Raw genomic sequence first — 6,000 nt, 5'->3', positions numbered from 1 at the left:
GAAACAACTTCCACTTGAAACGATTTATAAAGACACCATTCAAGGATTATCTGCTCAATGAAAACGCAAGAGACTAGCCAGAGACGCACAGTTAAATATGAATTGGGAAATTTTTTTGTCAACTTCAATTAGAAATCGGGATCATTTGCGGTGGTAAGCCTTAGAACTAAGCAGATCGAAAATCCATCTCTGTAATTTACCTCAGCCTTGAAACGGAAGGAAAGAGGATTGTTCGTAACCGAAACCAGCACCTCAGGATGGATACTTTAAACACAATAGAACTCTGGCGCATCATGGAGGAGGCTTTCAGTCGACCAAGGAATATAATAATTGATAGATATATGCTCGGTACAACGAAACAAATAAAAGGAGAATCAATCAATCACTATTATGAAAAACTGAAAGAATTGTCAGAAAACTGAACTCAGCAACCAAGAAGACACTCGAATAAGAGACTCTTCATAGCCAATTTGCAAGATTCTGAAATTCAGAAAGAAGTATTGAAAGAAACCGTCGAACCCACCAAGGTATTACAATCAGCAATTAAAATGGAACTTGGACATAGAAACCAGCTGCAAAAGTCTAACAGTCAATCTAACCTACAAGTAACGCTATAGTACCACAGGACCAATTTCGCAACTCGAATCAACGTCAAAACTTCGAAGTACAAATTTGACCCGCAAAAAAACTTTGTCGAAATTGTGATCTCAATTGTTCAGCCAATCATAAAGACAATTGTATAGCAAAAAGCAAAACCTGCAGTAATTGAGGCCTCAAGAAGCACTTTGCTCGTGTGTGTCGAAAACCAAAATCCAACTCTAAAAAAACTATCTGCCCAAATATGAACTCAATTGACAAAAAAAACAGCCTGCAACTCAGTTAAAGCTGTTTCAAACACAAATTACAACCCCTAATGAAAATCCGACCATGATAGCTCAGATAAAATTATGGTAGCAAGTATTGCAAGCAAAACTCTCCACATTGAACCGAAAAACTCGCTTCTACAAATTGGAAACAAAAAAACGGGCATCTTGATTGACTCTGGAAGAGTCTGTAGTATCTTGAACGAGTCACTTGCTACAAAAATCATCGGCACTTCATCCCTTGCACGATGGTTAAAAACCGCAACCTCGAAAGACCACAAAACTATCGCCAATGAGCAAATTCCTGCAATTGGCATGATAAAAACTCCAGTGAAAGCAATGTTTGGCTAAATGAGGATGCCGAATTGGTTGTAGTCAACAAAGGCCTAAAACCACTCATTGGCAGACATTTCTTTGGTGTGCTTGGCATATCAGAAACTCAAACTCTAAATCCAATCAAGGGTATTATGATCAGCAAAATCAATACACAGTGTCCATTTAAAATTAGAATAGCAAATCAATTCCTAAATCTTATTTCACAAATTAGACGATCTGAAGTACATATTTTCAAATCAAAATTTCACAAACACTTCCAGTCAAAACATCAAAAAGTAGTAGAGTACCTATCAATTTACAACGCGGAGTTTATAGTGAAATTTAAAAAATACTTGAAAAAGGACATATAGAAAAACTTACCAACATCTCAAATCATTAATTTTATTTCACCAATTGTTATCATAGTTAAACGAGACCAAACTACAAAACCAGCTCTTGATTCAGCGACTCCTATCAAATCTATTCATATTAAAAAATGCCAGATGCGCAATATTGACAAACTTATTGATTCTATATCACATATAAACACAAACTAACAAGCTGAATCATCTGTCAAAATTATTTTTTCTACCATAGATCTCAATTATGCTTATAGTCAGTTAAATCTTCGCCCTGATACCGCAAAAAACACAGAGACTTCGTATTGTAACTGATGACATGACAGGCACGTATCGATTCAAAACTGGCTTTTATGGACTTACCGACATGCCTGCCGAGTTCCCCAAAAAGCATGGATTATACTCTCATAGGCCTCAGAAATACTTTTTTTCTGGACGAAAATTAATTGTAAGAAAAGTTTCCGAAGAAGATCATTTCAAGATCGTAAGTCAAGTTTAGTTCAGTTAGTACCCCAAGTCACTTTAGTTTTCAGGTGCATGGCTGTTATGATTATTCCCCCCCCACGGAAACTTATTTGTTCAAGTACTAAGTACCTCTTGTTGTTGGGGATTTATTCTTTTCAATTTGCTTCTTGTGATTAGTTGCTCAATTCAATTGCTTAACCTACAACAGTATTTATTATCAAGTCTAGCAAACAAGTTTAGATTAGGCAATTCGCCAGGCGAATCCTATTGCAAGATTGTGTAAAGTGTAAGAGCTGAGCGAAACAACGGATTTGATATACGAACTGTGATGCGAACCTCAATTACAGTACACAAACTTGATTGTGTACCACATGGCGCAACTAACTGCTTAAAAACGGACAATTGTGGTCGTTGAGCTGTTTTGGGGAAACCGAGCCCGGACCCTCCTCCCAAATGGGAGAAGTGGCAGATCCAAGTGAAGTTAGCCCTACTAGCGAATGAGAAATCACCCTAGACACTGTACTTGGCCCTCAACCAGAACAAAAACAACTTCAACTTGAAACAATTTATAAAGACACCATTCAAGGATTATCTGCTCAATTAAAACGCAAGAGACTAGCCAGAGACGCACAGTTAAATATGAATTGGGAAATTTTTTTGTCAACTTCAATTAGAAATCGGGATCATTTGCGGTGGTAAGCCTTAGAACTAAGCAGATCGAAAATCCATCTCTGTAATGTACCTCAGCCTTGGAAAGGAAGGAAACAGGATTGTTCGTAACCGAAACCAGCACCTCAGGATGGATACTTTAAACACAATAGAACTCTGGCGCACCATGGAGGAGGCTTTCAGTCGACCAAGGAATATAATAATTGATAGATATATGCTCCGTACAACGAAACAAATAAAAGGAGAATCAATCGATCACTATTATGAAAAACTGAAAGAATTGTCAGAAAACTGAACTCAGCAACCAAGAAGACACTCGAATAAGAGACTCTTCATTGCCAATTTGCAAGATTCTGAAATTCAGAAAGAAGTATTGAAAGAAACAGTCGAACCCACCAAGGTATTACAATCAGCAATTAAAATGGAACTTGGACATAGAAACCAGCTGCAAAAGTCTAACAGTCAATCTAATCTACAAGTAACGCTATAGTACCACAGGACCAATTTCGCAACTCGAATCAACGTCAAAACTTCGAAGTACAAATTTGACCCGCAAAAAAACTTTGTTGAAATTGTGATCTCAATTGTTCAGCCAATCATAAAGACAATTGTATAGCAAAATTAATTCTGGAAGTGTATGTAGTATCCTGAACGAGTCACTCACATAAAAATCATCAACCACTGATACCTTGCATGATGGTTATCAATCGCATCCTCAAAAGACCTCAAAACTTTTGCCAAACAGCAAATTCCAGTACTTGGCATGATACAAACTCCAGTGGAAAGCAATGGATGGCGAATTGAGGATATCGAAATTGTTGTAGTCAGCAACGGCCTAAAGCACTCATTGGCAGACACCTGTTTGATGCGCTCGGCACATCAGTAACACAAACTCTAAATCCAATTGAAGATAATATGAACAACAATATCAATACACAGTGTCCAATTAAAACTAGAATAGGAAATCCGTTCCCAAATCTTGTTTCACGTATTGGACAATCTAATATACATATTGTCAAATCATAATTTCAAAAGCATTTCAAATCAAAACATCAAAACGGTAGAAGAGTACCTATCAATATACAAGAAAGAGTTAATACTGAAATTAAAAAATTAGCTAAAGAATATATAGAAAAATTTAACAACTGCTTAGATCAATGTTTTATTTCACTCATTGTTATCACAGTTAAACGAGACCAATTAAAAAAATCAGCTCTTGATTCGAAAAATCTTATCAAATCTATTCATAAAAACAAACACAAGACGCCCAATATTGACACACTAATCGATTCTATATCACATATAATCAGAAACTACCAAACTGAATCATCTGATAATTTTTTTTCTTCAATAGATCTCAAAAATGCTTATAGTCAGTTATATCTTCACTCTAATACCGCAAAACACTGTAACTGCGAAATTGTAAATCACAACCTGACCAGCACTTATCGATTAAAAACTGGCTTTTCTGGACTTACCGACATGCATGTCGAGTTCCAAAAAGCCATGGAAAATAATCTCATAGGCCCTAAAAATACTTTTTGCTTACTTGACGACCTGTCAATTGTAAGCAAAGTTTCCGAAGCAGATCATTTCAAATTAGTCACTGATTCTCCTAAAAAAATTGATGCTGGCAAAAAAAGTTGGATATAGTAGACTCATTTTAGTTTAGTGCGGTAAAATTCTTATACGATGTGATTAATTTAATGACGTGCTGAATTTTGAAGGGTAATTATCATAAGTCAAGTTCAGTTCATTTTGTACCCCAAATCACCTTATTTATGACGTGCGTGACTGGTTTTCTTATTTCCGCATCGGAATTTTATTTTTTCATGTAATAATTATCTCTTGTTCTTGGAGATTCATTATCTTCATTTTGCTTCTCGCGGTTAGCCGCTCAATTCAATTCATTGATCTACAACAGTATTTATTATTAAGTCTAGTAGACAAGTTTAAACTAGGGAATTCGCAAGGCAAATCCTATTGCAAGATTGTATAAAATGTAGGCGCTGAGCAAAACGACTGATTTGATATACGAACTGTGATTCGAAACTCAATTACAGTACACAAACTTGATTATGTACGACATCGGTCTTTTTGCTAAGCGCGCTCACTTTACACAATCTTGCAATAAAGTTCGCCTGGCGAATTGCTTAGTCTGAACTTGTCTACTAGACTTGATAATAAATACGGCTGTAGATTTATTGAATTGAATTGAAAGACTAATCACGAGAAGTCAAATGAAGAGAATTAATCTTCAAGAATAAGATACACTTAGTACATAAACAAATAAGTTCCCATTGAGAGAATAAGCATAACAGACATGTACGTGAAAACTAAAGTGACATGGGGTACTAAATGAACTAAACTTGACTTCTGACAATTGCCCGTCAAAAAAAAAGTACCTCATTAAATTAATTACATCGTAAACGAATTTTACAGCACTAAATTAAGATGAGTTTACTATGTGCAACTTTTCCCCTTGTTGTCAAATTTATAATTGCACTACTGAAAAATTTTAAATAACAATTTTGATAACATAATAAAATTATTCACCCGTTATATAACAATTAACAAGATATTTATTGGTTGCGATATCTAGTGATATTTAAAAAATGAAACGAAGATTGAGTTCTCAGAAATTATTCAAAGTTCAAATTTTCCCCATCTAATACCAAATTGTCATCTGCTCTTTGATCTACCGCGCAATTTAGGGGAGGCATGGGAGATACTATACCAATGACTGGCGAGAGATAAGGATTTGGTATGGGCCCAACTTTCGCTGCGGTGTTCACTATTGATTGCATAATTGAAGATTGTAAAGATTCAAAGTCGCCTACTCGTCTTTTCTTCTGGGTTGGAGCCAATTTGGAAGGCATGAGGTTGTAGATTCTCCAGACGAATCATCGTGTCGCAATGGATAATATTTGGGCTCTTCCTTGTATGTTTACCAGTCTTTGGTAATATTTTTGTAGGGCTTCTCGGGGTGCTGATATCGAGGGAAATTGCCATTCTTGAGAAGTATTAGTCGGCGGAGCTGCGACAATCGGCTGTTTAGAAGAAAGATTATAAACTGGAATTTGTTCTGTGATTTGGGGAGCCAAATTTACCGGAAATTTTTGCATTCGAACTTTGTTGAAGATACCCTACTTGAACTATCTAATCTTGTCTACTAGACTTGACAATAAGTACAGTTGTAAGTTAATGAATTGAATTGAGCGACTAATCACAAGAAGCAAAAAGAAGAGAATGAATCTCCAAGGTTTGCTTACAATTAATATATCCCTCTTGAATACTCTTTTCGTTACTTTTTCCTTCAAGTTCAATTA

This window comes from Convolutriloba macropyga, chromosome 4 (assembly GCF_964194025.1).
Source record: "Convolutriloba macropyga chromosome 4, txConMacr16.3, whole genome shotgun sequence".
Lineage (NCBI taxonomy): Eukaryota > Metazoa > Xenacoelomorpha > Acoela > Convolutidae > Convolutriloba > Convolutriloba macropyga.
Note: the sequence above shows the minus strand (reverse complement) of the source record.